Source organism: Balaenoptera acutorostrata, chromosome 2, assembly GCF_949987535.1.
Source record: "Balaenoptera acutorostrata chromosome 2, mBalAcu1.1, whole genome shotgun sequence".
NCBI lineage: Eukaryota > Metazoa > Chordata > Mammalia > Artiodactyla > Balaenopteridae > Balaenoptera > Balaenoptera acutorostrata.
The window spans coordinates 96,140,814-96,167,160 of NC_080065.1; the positions used below are offsets into that span (position 1 = coordinate 96,140,814).

The 26,347-nt window shown below is 39.0% G+C and overlaps 1 protein-coding gene across 2 annotated transcripts in view; it reads left to right on the top strand.

The window, feature by feature from the left end:
* EPB41L4A (erythrocyte membrane protein band 4.1 like 4A) overlaps nucleotides 1–26,347 on the top strand; it is a 266,854-nt gene that overhangs the window by 88,764 nt on the left and 151,743 nt on the right. The window lies entirely within an intron of this gene.

Consider the following 26,347-nt stretch of genomic DNA (forward strand, 5'->3'; position numbering starts at 1 on the left):
ATTAGTTGAACTGTCTATTGTTTAAATAAATGGGTTTTGGAAAGTTCCTGAAACAATAAAATTATTTATAACTTCATCTTCCTGGGTAAGGGTTTCCTGAAATAGTAAAGTCATGTTAATGAACACAGTAAGATGTGTGGTTGCAGATGATTTTCCTTCTCAGTTTAAGTATTTCACAAGCCTAGGCATGTGTCTTTTTTATTCCTCATTAATGCTGCCTGAGCTTTCTGTGAGCCCTCTCAGTCTAGAGAAATATCTCTTCTCTCAGTTCAGGGAGGTTTTCTTTTGTTTTGTCCTCTCCCACGTTCCCTTCCAATTTATTTCTTTTTTGTTTGTTACTGTTTCTCCTCCTCCAGGAAAACCTGTTTTCTGCATGTTCTGTCTTCTGGTTATGTCTTCCATTTCTCTAGTATTTTCACTTATGCTTGTCTGATCTTTCAGAACACTGAATGTTCTCAGTACTGATCATGCCCTTTTCCACTGTGTCTTTTGAAATTTTAATTTGATTTTAAAAGGCCTTTTTTGGTGTGTTCTAGTAGTATCTTATTGAAAACCCCCGTTGCCTTTTCTCCCTTATTTTCTTTGGTCTTTTTATAGACACTGTTCTAGTTGTTCATCTTGGTCTCCCTCACTCAAGTGGCTTGAGACTTCTTACTTGGGCTGTAATTTTTCTTTGTCTTTTAGTGGATGCCTTGTCCTCAGACAGGCTAAGAGGACTCTTGGGCCATGGTAAATCAAGTACTGGAAGATAAAAGTGTGTGTGTGTGTGTGTGTGTGTGTGTGTGTGTGATAATGGATGAGTATAAGCCATCAAACTGGGACCCATCAACTGAGGTATTTGGAGGAGATGATTTGGTCCTTGAGTGGTTTAAGTCACCAGTACAGTGACCCTTGATGTCTGCTGGCGTCAGTAGGGTGAGACAGTCCCTCCGAGGACCAGTCACAGTGTCTTTCCAAGTAGAACCAACTTAGATTTCTGGCCGGGTCATTTTAGGGAGCTTTAAAATCTGTGGTTAATCCAGGTGGGTCCTTTGGCTCTGACACAGATTTTAAGAAACTCTCCCTAGGAGTTTTGAGAGAATTCTGGCCTCACACCTCTTCTTCAGCTTTCTCAGTACAGTGTGAGGGCGTTTTGGAGCACAGGTTCTAGAGCCAGACAGCCTAGGTTTTAATCCTGGCTCTGTCATTTACTGTCTGTGTGCTCTTACTTAACCTATGGGTTCTAATGATCTTATCTGTAAAGTGAGGATAATAATAACGTCTATTTCCTTGAGTTGCTATGAGGATTAAATGAGTTTCCCCTTTATGGAAAGATGTGGTGTTCTTAGAACAGTGCCCAGTGCATGGCCAATAGCAAGTGTCGGCTACAGTATCATCTCCAACTCACAGGGCGGCTGTGAGCATTGAGTTAGTATATGTAAAGTACTAGTATGTGCCAATAAGAATTAGTGTTAGCAGTTTTGTTGTTTTATGTGATTTTGGCTTATATGACTTTGAATTATTATGACATAATAAAATATTACCAAAGCTTCACTTTATCTTTTAAATTTGGAATTTCCCCCAAATTAAACAAATTTCATAAAAAATCATATAATCTTAAAGTTGGGAGGCTGAGTGAATTCTAAACAGTGTAAATTCAATTACCCCTCACCCATAGATGCAGTTATCATTTTACCACATAGGTTTTATCATTACTTTTTCTCTCTCTTACTGAACCATTTGTAAGTTGAAAACATGACTTTTTACCCCTGAATGCCTTAGTGCAAATTACCTACAAACAAGGACTCTCTACTACATAATTGTGGCACAACTGTCAGCATCAGGAAATGAGATACAGTCTGGCTACTTAATCCAAGGCCTCGTTCAAATTTTGTCAGTTATCCCAATATTGTCCCCTTTAGAACAAAATAATCCAGTCCAGATTATTCATGGTATCTTGCTAACATGTTGTTTAACTCTCCTTCAGTCTGGAATGGTTACTCAGTACTTCCATGACCTTATTATTTTTGAAGAGACTAGGCCAAGTGTTTCGTACAGTATCCCTCAATTTGGGCTTGTCTGATGTTTCCTCAATATTAAATTCAGCTTAAGTATCTTTGGCAGGAAAAACACAGAAGTGGTGCTAGGTTTGTTGCATCCTTTCAGGTGGTTCATGGTGTCAATTTGTCCCACTATTGGTAAAGATAACTTTGTTGATTTGACTGCCAGGTTTTTTTTTCACTGTAAAGTTTCTCTTTTATCCTTTGTAATAAATATTTTGTGGGGAGATATTCTGAGACCTTGTGAAATATTCCATTCCTCCTCTGACTTTTCACCCATTCATTTTAGCATTGCTGATGATTCTTGACTGAATCAGTTATAACTGATGGTCATTTTCTAATTCTGTCATTCCTTCTGCATTTATAAGTTGGCATTTTATTATAAAAAACATTTTCTCTTCTGTTTATTCATTAATATGTTTGTATTTCACATGAACTCAGGGATTCCTCTCAGAGTATTATAATCTGATGTTTTCCCTTATATTGATGTTCAAATTGCCCCAGATTTGACCAGTAAGAGTCCCTTCAAGCTAACACCTCTATTCATTTGAAAGGACCCCATCGTTCTTTGAGCACTCCATTCCTTTCTTTTTTTTTTTTTAATTTTTTAATTTATTATTTATTTATTATTTTTTATTTTTGGCTGTGTTGGGTCTTCGTTTCTGTGCGAGGGCTTTCTCTAGTTGCCGCGAGCGGGGGCCACTCCTCATCGCGGTGCGCGGGCCTCTCACTATCGCGGCCTCTCTTGTTGCGGAGCAGAGGCTCCAGACGCGCAGGCTCGGTAGTTGTGGCTCACGGGCCCAGTTGCTCCGCGGCATGTGGGATCTTCCCAGACCAGGGCTCAAACCCGTGTCCCCTGCATTGGCAGGCAGATTCTCAACCACTGCGCCACCAGGGAAGCCCTCCATTCCTTTCTGGTAATAAAAAAACATTTTAGTCCTTTTACTTCCCTGTCCCAGCCTTGAATCAGTCTGTTTTCAAAGGAGTAGAGGATGATATTTAGAAACCAAAGATCTAGGCACCAGGTTGGTCCTTGCTATCCGGGTGTCACTGCTCCCATGCCATCTCAGGGGGCAGATCTAGAGGAGTGGGGTGCGTACACATACACACCTATATTTACCTGAACATACTAAGTCATGTACTCATATTGGTACCTCCATGTCCACAGTTTCGTTTTCTCGTTTTTGTAACTCCCTTCTCGAACAGAAGAAACCTGGCTCATATTTTTCACCGTATACTTAGGTATTGCTTAATTCCTCTGTGTGTAACCGGCCTGCCAACTCTGGCCGCTGCCTTCCTCAGCGGCCATCCCTCCTCAGACAACTGTCTGGCTCAACGTCCAGCCGCACCAGATAACCACTACGTATCCCTAACAAGCATTGAGGAAGGGACCCTAGTGGTTTTTCAATGGAATGTTTCAGCTATTCAGGAAGGCAGGGAGAGGAGGAGGAACTAATTTCTTCCACCCCTGTAAGTGTTCGAGACATGAAAGTGAAAGACATCATTCATTTTGGGGTTATGCATTTTAAATCTGATACCACTTTGTGATTGTACTGTGGAGTCACAGCTGCATGTATGGCTCGGTTATAATGGAAATGTAGGTTATATGACAATTGTGCAATGTGAATAGAATAAAATAAACGCATGTAAAATAGAAAAAAAAAACCTACAAAAAGTACAAAAGCCTAATCTACTTTCTAATAGCAGATAAGAGCTAAGTTACAAAAAAAGAACAGTATAGTAAGTTACAAGAAGAGTTTGGGTGTCCTGTACAAGTCATACTGCCTGTCACATGATGTATTTAAAGCTGATGGAAGAAAGGTGATCTGCTCTATCCAAACATATATAGGTGTACCTTGGAGATATTGTGTGTTGGGTTCCAGACTACCACAATAAAGAGAATATCACAACAAAGTGAGTCATGTGAATTTTTTGGTTTCCCATTGCATATAAAAGTTATGTTTACACTATACCATAGTCTATTAAATGTCCAATAGCATAAAGTCTAAAAAACAGGACATACCTTAATTAAAAAATTCTTTATTGCTGAAAAATGCTAACCATCATCTGAACCTTCATCAAGTCGTAATTTTTTTGCCGTATAACATCGAAGATCACTAGGACAAATATAATAATAATAAAAAAGTTTGAAATATTCTGAGAATTACCAAAATGTGACCAGAGGCATGAAGTGAGCAAATGCTGTCGGAAAAATGGTGCCGATAGACTTGCTTGATGCAAGGTTGCCGCAAACCTCCAAATTGTAAAAGACTCAGAATCTGCAAAGCACAATAAAGGGAAGTACATTAAAATGAGGTATGCCTGTAATTTGAAACATTACAGTGAAGATGAGTTCAGCAGAGGAAAAAAAAGAATATAACAGGTATAGAGAGAGATCAGGAAGTGAAATATGGTAGACTGTCTACAAAGATGACCACCAGCAATTCTTCCCGTCACTCCCTGTGCATTCATGTCATTCCTCCTTTCAAGAGATGGAGTCTCTTTCCCTTCCCTTTCCACCTGGGCTGCCCCTGTGACTGACTTTGACAGATAGGGTGTAGCAAGAGTGACGCTCTGCTGGGCCTGGGCCTTGAGAAACTGGGCAGTGTCTCTTCTTGCTCTCTCAGAGCCCCCAGGCAGCATGTAATGAAGTCGGACTGCCTTGCTGGGAGAAAGGCCTTGGAGCAGGAGAGACTGTGAGGTCGGGGAGAGAGGCCCCGCCAGCCCCCAGCCATTCCAGTCACCTGAGGTGAGATGTCACTATTGAATGAAGCCATCTCAGGTACTTGAGCCTACGGGAACCTCTTTAGCCAACAGCAGACAGAGCAGACACTAGCTGTCCCTTCTGAGCCCTGCCCACATGGCATAATCATGAGCTAATTGTGGTGGCTTGAAGCCACTAAGTTTGGAGGTGTTGGTTACACAGCAATAGATAGAAACATTAAAGTCTGAGAAAAGTTCATCAGTGTGAACGAGCTTTTATGTATGAAAACCATAGGTAGTACCTTGAAAAATAAACACATTTTAATTCCTTCACCTAAAGTGAAGGTAACTCATAGTCAAAAACATTCAGATGGGGACTTCCCTGGTGGCGCAGTGGTTAAGAATCCGCCTGCCATTGCAGGGGACACAGGTTCGAGCCCTGGTCCGGGAAGATCCCACATGCCACAGAGCAACTAAGCCCGTGCACCACAACTGCTGAGCCCACGAACCACAACTACTGAGCCTGCGTGCCACAACTGCTGAGCCTGCATGCCACAGCTACTGAAGCCTGTGCGCCTAGAGCCTGTGCTCCGCAAGAAGAGAAGCCACTGCAGTGAGAAACCTGCGCACCACAACGAAGAGTAGCCCCTGCTTACCGCAACTAGAGAAAGCCTGCACGCAGCAAGGAAGACCCAACGCAGCCAAAAATAAATAAACTAATTAAAAAAACAAAAAACCTTCAGATGGTGGTTAACAGTACTTGGTCTGAGAAGCAATTACCATTGGTGCCTGAGGAGTGTCTCCTCCTTTGCCCCTGCTTTACCTTATCCTAACGGGCCTGAGCTAAAAAAAAAAATAAAAAATAAAAAAAATAACGTTGTTTCTGCTTTCCCAGAGAAACTGAAATCTGTTCTGTCAAAAATATTAAATAAAAGTATAGTGAATTTTTATAGGCTTAACATTAAAGAATTTTTCGAAGGGTTCATTTCCCCTTTGTGAAGGAGTAAGCTGTTTGTGTGGAACGTAATAGTTATCATTCTGTGCAGCTGGTAAAAACCTGCCTTTCTGGTTTGTAATGTCATGTTAATCTGCAAAGGTGTTGTTACTCATTTGAAGAATCCTTTGTTCTGGTTGAAAGCCTCACGGATGGTATTTTCAAATAAACTTACCCTGCCTGGGAGTCTTTCTCTGTGATTATAAGCCTCTTGTAGCTCCATTCTTTCCAGAATGTTGCTAGGATGTCAGTAATGAAAGTAATCTATTTCTCTATTTGCTGAGCTTTAAGTCGCATATAATTTACCATCCAGAAATATGTCACAGGCATTTATTTACTTTCATTTGAAAAGTAAATTAATAAATTGTAACATTTAAATGAAGTTTTTCTGAATGGAGTTATAAAAAGTCAGAAGCTTCCTTTATTTCTTTATTTTCTTCTTAACTGCCTCATATCAAATCTTTTTTGTTTTCCTGATGATGGAAATCCAAATTCTTGTCAGATTGATTTTATTGCATAAAGAAAACTGTGTATCTTTATATTTTATGTATAAAAATTGAATATCAGGCCTCTAATTTTTTTGTATCTTACAAATTTCAAATGTAAGATACTTATACCAACGTCATAGTCTATTGAGTCTTTTGAAATTATATTAACACTGAAACAAATGTATGTTTTTCAAATTAAACATAAACTAAGTAGCTTTGAATCAGTGATTTTACTGAGGTCAGCAGGATAACTGAATCCATCCATCTTTCTTCACTCTCATAGGTTTGATTGGTCAAGAAAAAAGGAAATCTTCATTGAGAGACAGGAAGAGAAGTTTAATTCACAGGCCACCATGTTTCCAATACTGTATCTTTCTCTTCCTTGTTTCTTGGCCCTTAGTATTTATTCAGTGAACTTTCGGGAGGTCTTACTGTGTATGGGTTATTGGACTGACATGGAAAGGAAGTGGTGTGTAATGTTTAGCACCTGCTTTCAAAACGTCTAAATATTGGTGGCAAAGTTAAGAGAAGTATCAAATGTCTTTAATAAAGGCAGAATAGTGTGAGTCTCAGAGAAGGACAAAAGTACCACACTTTGTAGGTCCAATGGAGGCCGAGGTCATAATGAGGTTAAGGGAATATGGACAGGCTTTATGGAGAAGGTGGTATTTGCACTTGGTCCTGAAGGATAAGTGGGGTTTTGATGAGGACAGAGAGGAGGGAAGATGTTCCACAAAAAGGGAACAGTACAGACAAGCCAAGATGCGGGGAGAACTCATGAAATTCTTTTTCTATTATTTGTGTTGGCACTCAACTCGTTCTCTCAAAAGTCTCATTAGTGGATGTTCCTTATCTGTCTATGACAATATTTTATTCATTTTCCAGAAAATCCTTGGGCATGTTGCCAAGTGCTTTGGTTGTAGTTATGTCTTATTTTATAGCATCTTGTTGATTTTTCTCATTTTGGCAGAGATTTCTTCTAGAAATGGTCAGAAAGACTTGGAATGGTGCTAAATACAATCACATTCATGAGTTTCCTTTGCCAAACACTGAAAGAAGTAAAGTTAAGAAATAAGTTTATATTAAACTTCAGGTGAAACGAACCATCTCTCTTGGAAGTGAAGCCCGTGTCTCAGCGTTTCAAGGACTGGGGGCACTTGGCCTCCACGCTGGTATATGATGGCCTAGAATAGTTAGGTCTGCCTGCTCAAAGGGCTTGGGAAGAATTCAGATTAAAAAGTCTTAAAGTCACTGTTTTGAGGGATAGGAGCATGAATTGTTGGTGTAAACGTGGTCAGAATGTTGACAGCTCACCATCATAGTGCTACCTTCTCTCTCTGCATTTTCCGTACTTAATACCTCATAGCACATGAGTCAAATCTACAAAATAACTATAGCTGTGAGCAAGAAAAAGATAATGACGAATTCCTACTTGGCATATTTTTTCTTTAAAAATTCATTTTACTCAAATAAGACGTGCATAGTTACTAGACAAATGTACAAAAAAGCTTCTGAAAACCAAGTCCTTCCTTGTCTCACTTTCTAGAAGTTTCTTATCACTCCATAGCCCCCCCTGGCTTCTCCAGGGTTCTGATAGGGCAGTCACCTGCTTCCTCCATCAAGGTTCTTGGTATTATATTCCAGGTGCGTCTGACTCTCCTACGGCAGTCTTTTTTTTTTTTTAATTTTTTATTATTATTAAAAAACTTTTTAAAAAAAATTTTGGCTGCATTGGGTCTTCATTGCTGCACGTGGGCTTTCTCTAGTTGTGGCGGGCGGGGGCTACTCTTCGTTGTGGTGCGTCGGCTTCTCATTGCGGTGGCTTCTTTTGTTGCGGAGCGTGGGCGCGGGCTTCAGTAGCTGCAGCACGCAGGCTCCGTAGTTGCGGCACGCAGGCCACAGGTTGTGTGGGCTTCAGTAGTTGTGGCATGCAGGCTCAGTAGTTGTGGCGCATGGGCTAAGTTGCTCCACAGTATGTGGGATCTTCCTGGACCAGGGATCAAACCCGTGTCCCCTGCATTGGCAGGCAGATTCTTAACCACTGAGCCGCCAAGGAAGTCCCTCCTCTGGCATTCTTATTAGTGTACTTTTTCCATCTTATAGATATCAATCACTTGCTGGCATGTAAGAGGTACTCAATAAATGTTTGAATGAAGTCATGTTTCTTTCATAATATCCTTGATGATATTTTCTTTTCCTTTTCTAGTAATAAATCCTGGACTGGCCTGTTCCTTGCCCAGTGTGTTTCTAGTTTGTTCTTTGGCTCTCATGTCAGTTCTCTATCAGTTCTTAATTTCTTTATTCAAGGATGATTTCTTCAGAACCTGAAGACTTTCAACTCAAACTGCAACATATAGCCCACAGGCAGTCTCTGTGAAGAACCCATGTGAAGAATGAAATTATCCATAAGTGTAAAAGCAGAAGACATCCCAATGGAATACAACTGAGGAGGAAGGGGACTGAAAGGGGTCAGTTAGTGTAGGATGGGCAGAAATGTGAGCTGGTGGTGTCACCCTGCCCCAGTAGCTAATGTATTGCTGGCACCCAAGCTTTCTGAGTCTTGTCATATTGCAGTATGACAGATGAGAAGTTAAGCAGTTTTCACGTACATGTTTGCTTGAAGAAGTGACAGAAATATAGTATTTCCGAGGTCCACCTGGCTCTGTTCCAGGCATGTGTGCAGACACACCTGTAACATACAGAAAGCTGTAGAGGGAATCATGAAACATCATGTTTTTTTCTTAGGTCAGCTCTGGATTCATTGCATAACAATGCATGCTTTCCTTGTGGTTTCTCTGTAGAGGATAACATATGCTAAAGGCTAATATTTGTGAAGTATTTTCAGCACCAGATTCTATATAAATGCAAAACTGTCACAGAGGATCAACAGACTTACATTCTGGTATTTTTCCAATGATAGTTTTGGAGACGGTGATTCTTGCATGACATTTTTGCAATCTCCATAGACTTTCCAAACTTCTAAGCTGGTTTTCCAAGCTTGCCTTTGTGTATTTTCTTCATAAGCAGGGCATTTTTTCTTTTTTTATGCTTTTTGAGTAGATGATATGTGTGAAAAGGCTAACATTTCTTGTGGAAATAGAGGTATAAAATGTTTTTGTATAAAGACAGCCTTGATTTAGATGTATATTTTTAAAAATCTTCCCCGTTTCAGTGCTGTAATTTCAAGCATAATTCATTCCTCTTTTTTTCGTGAAGCACTTTTTTTACCTGCTTGGGATAGAAGGATTAGGTGGAGTTCTGTGGCTCTACCTGTTCCTGTCTGTGCCTGGATAGGAGAACGGACCCAGAGGGGAAATGAGATCAAGGTGGAACACTGGCTGGTATGCCAGCCTTCCAGAACTATTTTGAATAGGAAAGATACAGGTGCATTTTCCAGAACCACCTGAAAAATAGGCTGGTCTCAGTTGGCCAAAAATTGTTTGAGAAAAATTCCTGAGACTAAAAGGCAAATGTAAAACAATTGAAGGTGAAAACCGTAGCCCAGAACATGGGCAGGAGAACCATGGGAGGGCGTACTGATGGATTAAGGATTGCTTCAGGTTTAGTGGCTGTGGATATTAGGATGAGGAGAAGACCCAAGCAACTGTCAGGTGGTATCTGTAGAGCCTGCAGTGGAGAAAATCAGTTGCTTTCCAATAGATTAACAATAGCCAGTCAGAAAGTATAATGTAACAGTAAAACTATAAAAAAGCTAAGAATAAGCCTGTATTAGTTTTCTATTGCTGCATAACGAATTACCACTAATTAGTGGTTTAAACATACTCCTGTTGGTTATCTCACCATTCTGAAGGTCTGAAGTCCAGGACGGCATGAGTGGGTTCTTTTCTCAGACTCACAAGGCTGAAATCAAGGTGCTGGTCAGCTGGTCTCTTATCTGAAGGTCCTGGGGAAGAATATACTCTCAAAGTCTTCCAGGTTGTTAGCAAAATCCAGTTCTAGTGGTTGCAAGCCTGAGATTCCCATTTCCTTACTGGCTATCAGCTGGGGATTACTCTCAGCTCCTTAAGGCTGCTTAACATGGCCCCCTCCATCTTTCAAGTGGCAAGAACCTATGGAGTTGTTCTCATGCTTTAAATATCTCTGACTTCCCTTCTGCCTTCCTCTTTTGCTGTAGAAAGTGCTTTGCTTACAAGGACCCAAGCGATTAGGTCTGACGCACTCCAATAGTCTTCCTATTTTAATGTCAAAATTGTGACACATAACACAATAAGAGGGCTGATATTTTAACATTCTCACTGGTTCCAGGGATTAGAGCAGGACATTTCTTTTGGGGGGAGGGGGCATTTTGTAACTTTTGCCTACCACAAAGCCTAAGTAGAATTTTGTAAGACCTACATGAAAAAAGTATAAAATTTCCTTGATGAATATAAAAGAAAACCATATAGGTTTCACTTTGTAAATATCATATCATTACCTCCCAAGTTGTCCAGTCTGTCAATTCAATTTAATTCCAGTCAGATTCTTAACAGAATTGTTTATTAAATTGGCAAGCTGGTTCTAAACTTCCTGTAGCAGAGAAAAATGTCTAAGAATTGGCAGAGACAAATTGGAAAGAGAATGATAGATATCAACAAACTATATTAAACTAAAGTTAATAAAATCTTGGAGGATTAGTCCAGGAATAATCCATGGAATAGAATGAGGATTCATTTAGTAGATGATAAAGTTGCTTCAATCAAAAGGGAAATGATGGCCTTTTAGGTAAGTGGTGGTGTAGTTGTCTATCCATTTGGAAACAAAATTAGGCCCTTATCCCAAGCACAGAAATAGTTTCCAGATGGAGTGAAGAACTAAATATACTAAGTGAAATTGTACAAGTATTAGAAGTATTAAAGAGAATTTGCTTATAAACTTTGGGTTAGAGAATAACTAACCAAAATGCTAGGAATTGGTTAGTCAGCACATGATAGAGCACTTACTTCTATCAGTGTTAGGAAAATGCAAATTAAAATAATTACCCCCTCCCCTCTTTTTTGCTCAGTCAGATTGGAAAAATTTTGCTCAATCCAAATGCTGGCAAGGGTATTGAGACATGTACTCTCATTGAATGAATTGTAATGGTCTTTTTGGCAGTGCCCATTGTAATTTTAAGTAGGCCTATCCTTCGAATAAAAATTTCACCAACAGATTTTTACCTTAGTTAAAGACATAGGTACATGAGCACAAAGAGACATTTTCTGGATGTGGCATTGTTATTATAGCAGAAAATGTCTAAGAACCTAAAGATTTATCATGGAAGGGCTTTTTGTTTATAAATTATCTAATGGATTTTGAATAAAGGACCAATTAAGTTTAACCAAGGTAATTTAGAGTAAAACGAAATATCTGTGGGATTTTTAACAAGAACTGTCTTCTCACAGTGTGTGCTTTTATCACCTCTTATCACCCATTTCATTATATATTTAATCAAAAACATTTCCCTTATATTACAATACATTTTCTAAAAACAGTGCAGTGTTCTTATCATACGTGACTAAGTGTGTAATGGTAATTCTTTGAGGAAAGTGCAGCTGAACGAAGCCCTGCTTCATTAACATAATGTGTGACATCTTGGGGATTTCTTTTACAACCCTGTTGTACCTGTCATTGATGGGAAAAAAGAAAGGAAAATCTGTATCTGTACATACACCATCAAAATGGATTCTTTTCAAGATTAATGTGTATATGGAGTAATGTTTGCTGATTAAATGTTTATCTTATGTGTGAATAATATTTAATGTATTAGATGATAATCTTCATTTAAAGACGATGTAGTGAGAGGGGGAGAAGAGAGATTAGATTTTTTAGACAGGTATTAGCATTTACCAAGCAGATAAGGGAAATATTTTCCTTATGTCTGTGCTTATGTGAAAGAGATAAAGTCAAATATCTTCACAAGGGCTTTTCAGAACGTTAACTTTGGTGGTTTTTATCTTTAGGTTTATTAGTTAAGGATTGAAAATAAAAGCTTTGGTGATAGTGGCCAAGATGGTAGAGTAGGAAGACGCTGAGCTCACCTCTTCCCATGGGCACATCAAATTACAACCATTTACAGAGCAACTACCTCTGGGAACAACCTGAAGAGTTGCAAAAAAGATTTTCCACAAGCAAAGATAAAAAGAAGGAACCACAATGAGATGGGTAGGAGAGATTCATTACAGTCAAGTCCTACACCCCTGGGAAGGTGACCCACAAATGGGAGGATAACCACCATTGCAGAAGTTTTCCCTAAAGAGCAAGGGGTCCAGGTCCCACATTGGGTTCCCCAGCCCAAGGGGTTTGCATTGGGAAGACAAGCCCCCAGAATGTCTGGCTTTGAAGGCCAGTGGGGCTTACGTATGGGAGAGCTGGAGGGCTGTAGGAGACAGAGACTCTACTCTTAAAGGGTGAATGCAAAACCTCATATGCTTTGAGTTCCAGCACAGAGCCAGTAATTTGAAAAAAGCCTGGGTCAGACCCACTTGCTGATCTCAGAGAGTCTCCTGGAGAGGCAGGAAGCAACTGGGACTCCCTTTGGTGACATAGATGCTGCAGCAGCCATTTTTGTTCTACCATGAAGACACAGGTGCTGGCAAGGGACATTTTGGAGTTTTCCCTCTAGCCTGTTAGTGCCAGGTGTTTACTTGCCCACCAGCAGGCCAGCACCAGTTCCAGAACCCTCAGGGCCACAAAGCCACCTATACTGGGACCCAGCTCTGCCCAACGTTGGGCTGGCAACCACAGCACAAGGCAGGACCTGGCAGCCAACTGAGCTGGAGGCCAGTCTTCCCTATTACTGCACCCATAGTAGTTGGACCCACCACCAGAGAAGGGCAATGTACAGGAGAACCCTAGAGCAAATTGCTCTGGTGACTAGAGGGGACTATGCTGCTGGGACCCACAGGGTGTCTCCTATATAAAGCTACTTATTCAAGACTGGGAAACATAATCGACCTACCTAATAAATAGGAATAAACACAGAGAATTAGGCAAAATGAGGAGACAGGTGAATATATTCCAAATGAAGGAACAAGGCAAAACCTCAGAAAAAGAACTAAATGAAGTGGAGTTAAACAATCTACCTGATAGAGTTCAAGGTACTGATCACAAAGACGCTTAATGAACTTGAGGGAAAAATGGATGAACACAGTGAGAAGTTTAACCAAGAGTTAGAAAATATAAAGACCCAAGCAGAGCTCTGAAGAATAAAGTAACATGAAAAATACATTAGAAAAAAAAAATACATTAGAAGGAATCAACAGTAGATTAGATGATACAGAGGACCAGATCAGCAACCTAGAAGACAAAGTAGTGGAAATCACCCAAACTGAATAGAAAAAAAACAAAAAAGAAAGAAAGAAAGAAAGAAAAATGAGGATAGTTTAAGACACCTCTGAGACAACATCAGTTGTACTAGCATTTTGCTTTATAGGGGTCCCAGAAAGAGAAGAGAGAGAGAAAGGGGCAGAAAATTTACTTGAAGAAATAATACCTGAAAACTTCCCTAACCGGAGAAAAGAAACAGACATCCAGGTCCATGAAGCACAGAGTCCAAACAGGAAGAATCCAAAGAGGTCCACACGAAAAAATATTTTAATTAAAATGGCAGAAATTAAAGATGAAGAGAGAATGTTAAAAGCAGCAAGAGAAAAACAACTAGTCATATTCAAGGGACCTCCTGTAAGACTGTGAGCTGACTTTTCAGCAGAAACTCTGCAGACCAGGAGGGAGTGGCATGATACTTTCAAAGTGATGAAAGGAAGAAACCTACAACTGAGATTATTCTACCCAGCAAGGCTATCATTCAGATCTTTTTTTTTTTTAAATAGGAATGCATTATAATGTGCTTATTCTTTACTTGACACATAAAATTTCATTATTTTAACTATTTTTAGAAACTATTAACTAATTAATCCCTGTACAGTGTTTTAATCAACACATCCCTCTTTCTTCCAAGCTCAGATTCATTTCAGTTAAGAAAGTTTAGAGTATTTGTTGTTTTAATGCAGCTAATACCTGTGGTTTTTTTTAATGTTTATTTATTTATTTTCTTATTAGTCATCCATTTGATACACATCAGTGTACACATGTCAATCCCAATCTCCCAATTCATCACACTACCCCCTCCACCCCCCACCGCTTTCCCCCCTTGGTGTCCATACGTTTGTTCTCTACATCTGTGTCTAAATTTCTGCTCTGCAAACCAGTTCATCTGTACCATTTTCTAGGTTCCACATATATGTGTTAATATATGATATTTGTTTTTCTCTTTCTGACTTACTTCACTCTGTATGACAGTCTCTAGATGCATCCACATCTCTACAAATGACCCAATTTTGTTCCTTTTCATGGCTGAGTAATATTCCACTGTATATATGTACCACAACTTCTTTATCCATTCGTCTGTCAATGGGCATTTCAGTTGCTTCCATGACCTGGCTATTGTAAATAGGGCTGCAATGAACATTGGGGTGCATGTGTCTTTTTGAATTATGGTTTTCTCTGGGTATATGCCCAGTAGTGGGATTGCTGGATCATATGGTAATTCTGTTTTTAGTTCTTTAAGGAACCTCCATACTGTTCTCCATAGTGGCTGTATCAATTTACATTCCCACCAACAGTGCAAGAGGGTTCCCTTTTCTCCACACCCTCTCCAGAATTTGTTGTTTGTAGATTTTCTGATGATGCCCATTCTGACTGGTGTGAGGTGATACCTCATTGTAGTTTTGATTTGCATTCCTCTAATAATTAGTGATGTTGAGCAGCTTTTCATGTGCTTCTTGGCCATCTGTATGTCTTCTTTGGAGAAATGTCTATTTAGGTCTTCTGCCCATTTTTGGATTGGGTTGTTTGCTTTTTTAATATTGAGCTGCATGAGCTGTTTATGTATTTTGGAGATTAATCCTTTGTCCGATGATTCATTTGCAAATATTTTCTCCCATTCTGAGGGTTGTCTTTTCATCTTGTTTATGGTTTCTTTTGCTGTGCAAAAGCTTTGAAGTTTCATTAGGTCCCATTTGTTTATTTTTGGTTTTATTTCCATTACTCTAGGAGGTGGATCAAAAAAGATCTTGCTGTGATTTATGTCAAAGAGTGTTCTTCCTATGTTTTCCTCTAAGAGTTTTATAGTGCCTGGTCTTATATTTAGGTCTCTAATCCACTTTGAGTTTATTTTTGTGTATGGTGTTAGGGAGTGTTCTAATTTCATTCTTTTACATATAGCCGTCCAGTTTTCCCAGCACCACTTATTGAAAAGACTGTCTTTTCTCCATTGTATATCCTTGCCTCCTTTGTCATAGATTAGTTGACCATAGGTGTGTGGGTTTATCTCTGGGCTTTCTATCCTGTTCCATTGATCTATATTTCTGTTTTTGTGCCAGTACCATATTGTCTTGATTACTGTAGCTTTGTAGTATAGTCTGAAGTCAGGGAGTCTGATTCCTCCAGCTCCATTTTTTTCCCTCAAGACTGCTTTGGCTATTCGGGGTCTTTTGTGTCTCCATAAAAATTTTAAGATTTTTTGTTCTAGTTCTGTAAAAAATGCCATTGGTAGCTTGATAAGGATTGCATTGAATCTGTAGATTGCTTTGGGTAGTATAGTCATTTTCACAATATTGATACTTCCAATCCAAGAACATGGTATATCTCTCCATCTGTTGGTATCATCTTTAATTTCTTTCATCAGTGTCTTATAGTTTTCTGCATACAGGTCTTTTGTCTCCCTAGGTAGGTTTATTCCTAGGTATTTTCTTCTTTTTGTTGCAATGGTAAATGGGAGTGTTTCCTTCATTTCTCTTTCAGATTTTTCATCATTAGTGTATAGGAATGCAAGAGATTTCTGTGCATTAATTTTGTATCCTGCAACTTTACCGAATTCACTGATTAGCTCTAGTAGTTTTCTGGTGTCATCTTTAGGATTCTCTATGTATAGTATCACGTCATCTGCAAACAGTGACAGTTTTACTTCTTCTTTTCCAATTTGGATTCCTTTTATTTCTTTTTCTTCCCTGATTGCCATGGCTAGGACTTCCAGAACTATGTTGAATAATAGTGGTGAGAGTGGACATCCTTGTCTCATTCCTCATTTTAGAGGAAATGCTTTCAGTTGTTCACCATTGAGAATGATGTTTGCAGTGGGTTTGTCATATATGGCCTTTATTATGTTGAGGTAGGTTCCCTCTGTGCCCACTTTCTGGAGAGTTTTTATCATAAATGGGTGTTGAATTTTGTCGAAAGCTTTTTCTGCATCTATTGAGATGATCATATGGTTTTTATTCTTAATTTGTTAATATGGTGTATCACATTGATTGATTTGCATATATTGAAGAATTCTTGCATCCCTGGGATAAATCCCACTTGATCATGGTGTATGATCCTTTTAATGTGTTGTTGGATTCTGTTCACTAGTATTTTGTTGAGGATTTTTGCATGTATATTCATCAGTGATATTGATCTGTAATTTTCTTTTTTTGTAGTATCTTTGTCTGGTTTTGGTATCATGGTGATGGTGACCTCACAGAATGAGTTTGGGAGTGTTCCTTCCTCTGCAATGTTTTGGAAGAGTTTGAGAAGGATGGGTGTTAGCTCTTCTCTAAATGTTTGATAGAATTCACCTGTGAAGCCATCTGGTCCTGGACTTTTGTTTGTTGGAAGATTTTTAATCACAGTTTCAATTTCATTACTTGTGATTGGTCTGTTCATATTTTCTGTTTCTTCCTGGTTCAGTCTTGGAAGGTTATACCTTTCTAAAAATTTGTCCATTTCTTCCAGGTTGTCCATTTTATTGACATAGAGTTGCTTGTAGTTGTCTCTTAGGATGCTTTGTGTTTCTGCGGTGTCTGTCGTAACTTCTCCTTTTTCATTTCTAATTTTATTGATTTGAGTTCTCTCCCTCTTTTTCTTGATGAGTCTGGCTAATGGTTTATCCATTTTGTTTATCTTCTCAAAGAACCAGCTTTTAGTTTTATTGATCTTTGCTATTGTTTCCTTCATTTGTTTTTCATTTATTTCTGATATGATCTTTATGATTTCTTCTGCTAACTTTGGGTTTTGTTTGTTCTTCTTTCTCTAGTTCCTTTAGGTGTAAGGTTAGATTGTTTATTTGAGATGTTTCTTGTTTCTTGAGGTAGGCTTGTATAGCTATAAACTTCCCTCTTAGAACTGCTTTTGCTGCATCCCATAGGTTTTTGATCATCATGTTTTCATTGTCATTTGTCTTGAGGTATTTTTTGATTTCTTCTTTGATTTCTTCAGTGATCTCTTGGCTATTTAATAATGTATTGTTTAGCCTCCGTGTGTTAGTGTTTTTTACGTTCTTTTCCCCTGTAATTCATTTCTAATCTCATAGCGTTGTGGTCAGAAAAGATGCTTGGTATGATTTCAATTTTCTTAAATTTTCTGAGACTTGATGAATGTTCCGTGTGCACTTGAGAAGAAAGTGTAATCTGCTGTTTTTGGATCGAATGTCCTATAAATATCAATGAAATCTATCTGGTCTGTTGTCTCCTCTAAAGCTTGTGTTTCCTTATTAATTTTCTGTTTGGGTGATCTGTCCATTGGTGTAAGTGAGGTGTTACAGTCCCCCACTATTATTGTGTTACTGACGATTTCCTCTTTTAGAGCTGTTAGCAGTTGCCTTATGTATTGAGGTGCTCCTATGTTGGGTGCATATATATTTATAATTGTTATATCTTCTTCTTGGATTGATCCCTTGATCATTATGTAGTGTCCTTCCTTGTCTCTTGTCACATTCTTTATTTTAAAGTCTATTTTATCTGATATGAGTATTGCTACTTCAGCTTTCTTTTGATTTCCATTTGCATGGAATATCTTTTTCCGTCCCCTCACTTTCAGTCTGTATGTGTCCCTAGGTCTGAAGTGTGTCTATTGTAGGCAGCATATGTATGGGTCTTGTTTTTGTATCCATTTAGCGAGCCTATGTGTTTTAGTTGTAACATTTAATCCATTCACGTTTAAGGTAATTATCAATATGTATTTTCCTATTACCATTTTCTTAATTGTTATGGGTTTGTTTTTGTAGGTCCTTTTTTTCTCTTGTGTTTCCCTCTTAGAGAAGTTCCTTTAGCATTTGTTGTAGAGCTGGTTTGGTGGTGCTGAATTCTCTTAGTTTTTGCTGGTCTGTAAAGCTTTTGATTTCTCCATCGGATCTGAATGAGGTCCTTGCCAGGTAGAGTAATCTTGGTTGTAGGTTCTTCCCTTTCATCACTTTAAGTATATCATGCCACTGCCTTCTGGCTTGTAAAGTTTCTGCTGAGAAATCAGCCGTTAGCCTTATGGGAGTTCCCTTGTATATTATTTGTTGTTTTTCCCTTTCTGCTTTCAGTAATTTTTCTTTGTCTTTATTTTTTGCCAATTTAATTACTATGTGTCTCGGTATGTTTCTCCTTGGGTTTATCCTGTATGGGACTCTCTGTGCTTCCTGAACTTGGTTGGCTATTTCCTTTCCCATGTTAGGGAAGTTTTCGACCATAATCTCTTCAAATATTTTCTCGGGTCCTTTCTCTCTCTCTTCTCCCTCTGGGACCCCTATAATGCGAACGTTGTTGTGTTTATTGTTATCCCAGAGGCCTCTTAGACCGTCTTCATTTCTTTTCATTCTTTTTTCTTTATTCTGTTCCACAGCCCCGTGAATTTCACCATTCTGTCTTCCACGTCACTTATCTGTTCTTCTGCCTCAGTTATTCTGCTGTTGATTCCTTCTAGTGTAGTTTTCATTTCAGTTATTTTATTGTTCATCTGTGTTTGTTTGTTCTTTAATTCTTCTAGATCTTTGTTAAACATTTCTTGCATCTTCCCGATCTTTGCCTCCATTCTTTTTCCGAGGTCCTGGATCATCTTCACTATCATTATTCTGAATTCTTTGTCTGGAAGATGGCTTATCTCCATTTCATTTAGTTGTTTTTCTGGGGTTTTATCTTGTTCCTTTATCTGGTACATAGCCCTCTGCCTTTTCATCTTGTATATCTTTCTGTGAATGTGGTTTTTGTTCCACAGGCTGCAGGATTGTAGTTCTTCTTGCTTCTGCTGTTTTCCCTCTGGTGGATGAGGCTATCTTAGAGGCTTGTGGAAGTTTTCTGATGGGAGGGACTGGTGGTGGTTAGATCTGGCTGTTGCTCTGGTGGTCAGAGCTCATTAAAACTTTAATCCGCTTGACTGCTGATGGGTGGGGCTGGGTTTCCTCCCTTCTGGTTGTTTGGCCTGAGGCGACCCAACACTGGAGCCTACCCAGGCTCTTTGGTGGTGCTAATGGCAGACTCTGGGAGGGCTCAAGCCAAGGAGTACTTCCCAGAACTTCTGCTGCCCATGTCCTTGTCCTCACGGTGAGCTACAGCCACCCCTCGCCTCTGCAGGAGACCCTCCAACACTAGCAGGTAGGTCTGGTTCAGTCTCCTATTGGGTCACTGCTCCTTCCCCTGGGTTCCGATCTACACACTACTTTGTGTGTGCCCTCCAAGAGTGGACTCTCTGTTTCCCCCAGTCCTGCCAAAGTCCTGCAATCAAATCCCACTAGCCTTCAAAGTCTGATTCTCTAGGAATTCTTCCTCCTGTTGCCAGACCCCCAGGTTGGGAAGCCTGACGTGTGGCTCACAACCTTCACTGCAGTCGGTGGACTTCTGTGGTAAGTGTTCTCCAGTTTGTGAGTCACCCACCCAGCAGTTATAGGATTTGATTTTATTGTGATAGAGCCCCTCCTACCATCTCATTGCAGCTTCTCCTTTGTCTTTGCATGTGTGGTATCTTTTTTGGTGAGTTCCAGTGTCTTCCTGTCGATGATTGTTCAGCAGTTAGTTGTGATTTTGGTGTTCTCGAAAGAGGGAGTGAGAGCATGTCCTTCTACTCCGCCATCTTGAACCAATTTCCTAATCCAGATTTTTTTTTAAAAATAAATTTATTTATTATTTATTTTTGTCTGCATTAGGTCTTCCTTGCTGAGTGCGGGCTTTCTCTAGTTGCGGCGAGTGGGGGCTACTCTTTGTTGCGGTGCGCGGGCTTCTCATTGCTGTGGCTTCTGTTGTTGCAGAGCATGGGGTCTAGGTGTGTTGGCTTCAGTAGTTGTGGCACGTCGGGTCTAGAGTGCAGGCTCAGTAGTTGTGACGCATGGGCCTAGTTGCTCTGTGGCATGTGGGATCTTCCCAGACCAGTGCTCAAACCCGTGTCCCCTTCATTGACTGGCAGATTCTTAACCACTGTGCCACCAGTGAAGTCCCTATCATTCAGATTTGAAGGAGAGAGAAAAAGTTTTACAGACAAGGAAAAGCTAAAAGAGTTCAGTACCTCAAAACCAGCTTTGTAAGAAGTGTTAAAGGGGCTACTCGAAGCAGAAAAGAAAAAAGACCACAAATAGAAATAGGAAAATTATGAAAGGAAAAATCTAATTGGTAAAGGCAAACATAAAGTAAAGGTAGTTGACCAACCACTTATAAAGCTAGTAGAAAGGCTAGAAGATATAGAAAATTATCTATATCCACAAGAAGTAGGTAAGAGATATACAGAACAAAAAGATATAAAATATAATGTCAAACACAGTAAACAGTGGGGGGGGGGAGAAAAATGTTAGAATGTGTTCAAACTTGAAATCATCACGTTAAAATAATCACGTGTATATAGGTTGTTAAATATGAACCTTATGGTAACTGCAAACCAAAAATCTATCATAGGAGAAAGGAAGAAAAAAGAACTACAAAAACAACCAGAAAACTTAACAAAATGGCAATAAGTACATACCTATCAATTACTTTAAATCTAAATGCTCTAGTCAAAAGACAGCTTGGCTGAATGGATAAAGAACAAGACCCATGTATATGCTGCCTACAAGAGACTTACTTGAGATCTAAGACACACAGACTGAAAGTAAGAGGATGGAATAAAGTATTCCATGCAGAGGGAAATGAAAAGACAGCTGGGGAGTAGCAATACTTGTATCAGGCAAAATATACTTTAAAAGAAAGACTGTAACAAGACAAAGAAGGACAGTATATAATGATCTAAGGGATCAATTCAAGAAGAAAGAAAATACAACAATTGTAAATATATATGCACCCAACATAGGCACACCTAAATACATGCAGCAAATATTAACAAACATAAAGGGGGAAATTGACAGTAACACATTAATAGTAGGGGACTTTCACATCCCACTTTCAGGGAATTCCCTGTTGCTCCAGTGGTTAGGACTCCACTCTTTCACGGTAGGGGGCATGAGTTCGATCCCTGGTTAGGGAGCTAAGTTCTCACATGACGCTGGGCACAGGCAAAACAAAAACCAAAACAACACCCCACTTACATCAATGGACAGATCATCCAGACTATAAATCAATAAGGAAACAGTGGCTTTGAAAAACACATTAGATCAGAGAGACTTAATAGATACAGTTAGAACATTCCATCCAAAAGCAGCAGAATACATTCTTTTCAAATGAACATGGAACATTCTCCAGGATAGATCACATGCTAGGATACAAAACAAGTCTCCATAGATTTAAGAAGATTGAAATCATATCAAACATCTTTTTCAGCCTCACTGGTGTTAGACTAGAAATTAACTACAAGAAGAAAACTGCGAAAAACACAAAGACCTGTAGACTAACCACTATGCTGCTAAACAACCAATGAGTCACTCAAAAAAATCAAAGAGAAAATTAAAAAATCTGGAGACAAATGAAAATGGAAGCATAACAATCCAAAATCTATGGGATGCAGCATAAACAGTTCTAAGAAGGAAGTTTATAGTAGTACAAGCCTACCTCAGAAAACACGAAAAATGTCAAACAATCTATCCTTATACCTAAAAGATCTAGAAAAAGAACAAACAAAGCCCAAAATTAACAGAAGGAAAGAAATCATAAAGACCAGAGTAGAAATAAATGAAATAGAGACTGAAAAAACAGTAGAAAAGATCAATGAAACTAAGTGCAGGTTCTTCGAAAATATAAACAAAATTGACAAACCTTTAGCCAGACTTATCAAGAAAAAAAGAGAGGACCCAAATAAATAAAATCAGAGATGAAAGAGAATTTACACCTTACACCACAGAGCTACAAAGGATCCTAAGAGATTACTGTGAACAATTATACACCAATAGAATGGACAACTTAGAAGAAATGGATAAGTTCCTAGAAACATGCAGTGTTTCAAGACTGAATCAGGGAGAAATTGAAATATGAACAGACCAATCACCAGTAATGAAATTGAATCAGTAATTAAAAAAAAACTCCCAGTAAATAAAAGTCCAGTACCAGATGGCTTCACAGGTGAATACTACCAAACATTTAAATAAGAGTTAAGGGCTTCCCTGGTGGCACAGTGGTTAAGAATCCGCCTGCCGGGCTTCCCTGGTGGCGCAGTGGTTGAGAATCTGCCTGCTAATGCAGGGGACACGGGTTCGAGCCCTGGCCTGGGAAGATCCCACATGCCGCAGAGCGGCTGGGCCCGTGAGCCACAACTGCTGAGCCTGCGCGTCTGGAGCCTGTGCTCCGCAACGAGAGAGGCCCGCGCATCGCGATGAAGAGTGGCCCCCGCTTGCCACAACTGGAGAAAGCCCTCGCACAGAAACGAAGACCCAACACAGCCAAAATCAATCAATCAATCAATCAATCAAACATACGCATCTGATTCAAGATCCTCATTAAAAAAAAAAAAAAAAAAAAGAATCCGCCTGCCAATGCAGGGAACATGGGTTCGAGCCCTGGTCTGGGAAGATCCCACATGCTGTGGAGCAACTAAGCCCCTGCGCCACAACTACTGAGCCTGTGCTCTAGAGACCGTGAGCCACAACTACTAAGCCCTCATGCTACAACTACTGAAGCCCGCATGCCTAGAGCCTGTGATCTGCAACAAATGAATCCACCGCAAAGAGACGTCCATGCACAGCATCGAAGAATAGCCCCCGCTCGCCACAGCTAGAGAAAGCGCACGCACAGCAACGAAAACCCAAAGTGGCCAAAAAACAAACAAACAAACAAATAAATAAATAAAATTAAAAAAAAAAAAAGAGTTAACATGGGTCCTCAAAGTATTCCAAAAAATTTCAAAGGAAGGAATGCTTCCAAACTCATTGTACAAGGGTAGCATCATCCTGATACAAAACCAGACAAGGACCCCACAAAAAGAATTAGAGGCCAATATCACTGATGAATATAGATGCAAAAATCATCAATAAAATATTAGCAAACCAAATTCAACAATACATTAAAAAGATCATATACCATGATCAAGAGGGATTTATCTCAGGGATGCAAGAATGGTTCAATATCAGCACATCAATCGATGTAACATACCACATTAACAGATTGAAGAATAAAAGTCATATAGTTATCTCGATAGATGCAGGAAAAGCTTTTGACAAAATTCAACCTCAGTTTATGATTAAAAAGAAAACTCTTCACAAAGTGGTTATGTAGGAAACATATCTCAACAAAATAAAGGCCATATATGACAAACCTACAGCCAACATCATACTCAATTGTGAAAAGCTAAAAACATTTCCTCTGAGATCAGGAACAAGACAAGGAAGCCCACTCTTGCTGCTTTATTCAACATAGTATTGGCAGTCCTTGCCACAGCAATTAGATAGGACAAAGAAATAAAAGGAATCCAGTTTGGAAAGGAAGAAGTAAAACTGTCACTATCTGCAGATGACATTATACTGTATATAGAAAATCCTAAAGATGTCATCAGAAATCTATTAGAACTAATAAATGAATTCAGTAAAGTTGCAAGATACAAAATTAACGTACAGAAATCTGTTGCAGTTCTATACACTAACAATGAACTATTGGAAAGGGAAATTAAGAAAATAGAAAACAGTCTCACAGTTATATCAAAAGAGTAAAATAGGTATAGGCCTAACCACAGAAGTAAGACTTGTACTTGGAAAACTATAAGACTTTGATGAAAGAAATTGAAGATGACACAAATAGATGAAAATATATACTGTGGGACTTCCCTGGTGGCACAGTGGTTAAGAATCCACCTGCCAATGCAGGGGACATGGGTTTGATCCCTGGTCTGGGAAGATCCCACATGCTGCGGAGCAGCTAAGCCCGTGTGCCACCACTACTGAGCCTATGCTCTAGAGCCCATGAGCCACAACTACTGAGCCCTCGTGCCACAACTACTGAAGCCTGCGCACATAGAGCCCTTGCTCCGCAACAAAAGAAGCCACTGCAATGACAAGCCCGTACACCACAATGAAGAATAGCCCCCACTCGCTGCAACTAGAGAAAGCCTGCATACAGCAATGAAGACCCAATGCAGCCAAAAATAAATAAATAAAATAAATTTATTAAAAAAAAGAAAATATATACTGTACTTAGGTACAGAAAGAATTAATATGGTTAGAATGACCATACTCCCCGAGGCAATCTATAGATTTATCACAATCTCTATCAAAATACTAGTGGAATTTTTCATAAAACTAGAACAAATAATTCTAAAATGTGTATCAAAACACAAAAGACCCCAAATAACCAAAGCAGTCTTGAGAAGGAAGAACAAAGCTGGAGGTATCACATTCCATGGTTTCAAGCTATACTACAGAGCTACAGTAATCAAAACAATATGGTACTGGCACAAAAACAAACATATAGATCAATGGAACAGAACAGAAAGCCTAGAAGTGAACCCACACTTATATGGACAATTAATCTATGACAAAGGAAGCAGGAAAATATACAATGGGGAAAAGACAGCTTCTTCAATAAATAGTGTTTGTAAAACTGTACAGCTACATGTAAAAGAATCAAACTGGACTACTTTCTCACATCATATACAAAAATAAACTCAAAATGGATTAAAGACGTAAATTTAAGACCTGAAACCATAAAACTCTTAGAAGAAAACATAAACAGTGGGCCCTTTGATATCAGTCTTAGCTATATATTTTTTTGGATCTGTCTCCTCAGGCAGGGGAAACAAAAGCAAAATAAACAAATGGGACGACATCAAACTAAAAAGCTTTTGCACAGAAAAGAAACTGTCAAAAAAGTGAAAAGACAGCTTACTGAATTGGAGAAGATATTTGCAAACAATATATCCAATAAGGGGTTAATATCCAAGGTACACAAAAAAGTCATACAACCTAATGGCAAAAAAACAAACATCCCGATTTAAAAATGGGAAGAGGACCTGAATAGACATTTTTCCAAAGAAGGCAAACTGATGGCCAACAGATACATGAAAAGATGTGCTATATCACTAATCATCAGGAAAATGCAAATCAAAACCACAGTGAGAAACCACCCCATACTTGTCAGAATTGCTATCATCAAAAGGCAACAAACAACAAATGTTTGTGAGAACATGGAGAAAAGGGAACCCTCGTACACTTTTGGTGGGAATGTAAATTGATTCAGCCACTATGGACAACAGTATGGGGGTTTCTCGAAAAATTAAATGTAGAACTGCCATATAATCTAGCAATTTCACTTCTGGGTTTACCTGAAGAAATCAAAAACACTAATTTGAAAAGATATATGCACTCCAGTGTCCATTGCACCATTATTTACAGTAGCCAAGATGTAGAAGCAATCTAAGTGTTCATTGATAGATGAATGGATAAAGATGCAGTGTGTATATACACAGTAGAATACTGCTCAGCCATAAAAAAAAAAAAAAAGAAGCCTTGCTATTTGTGACAAAATGGATGGATCTAGAGGGTATTATACTAAGAGCAATGAGTCAGACAGGGAAAGACAAATACCTGTGGAATCTAGAAACAGAACAAACTGATAAGACAAAATGAAGGCAGACTTGTAGATACAAAGGACAAATGGATGGTTGCCAGAAGGGAGGGGGCCAAATTGGTGAAGGGATTAAGAGGTACAGACCTCGAGTTATGTAATAAATAACCACTGGGATGTAATATACAGCACAAGGAATATGGTCAATAATATCATAGTAACCGTATGGGAAAAGATGGTTGTTAAACTTACTGTGGTGATCATTTCATAATGTATGCAAATGTCAAATCCTTATGTAGTACACTTGAAACTAACATAATATTGTATGCATACTATATTTCAATTAAAAAAATAAAACATAAAACCTTACTAAGGAAAATAAGAAAAAATTTTAAAAAGCTTTGGCTATTGTTATTTTAATTTTATATATCTTCTGCATTAGTT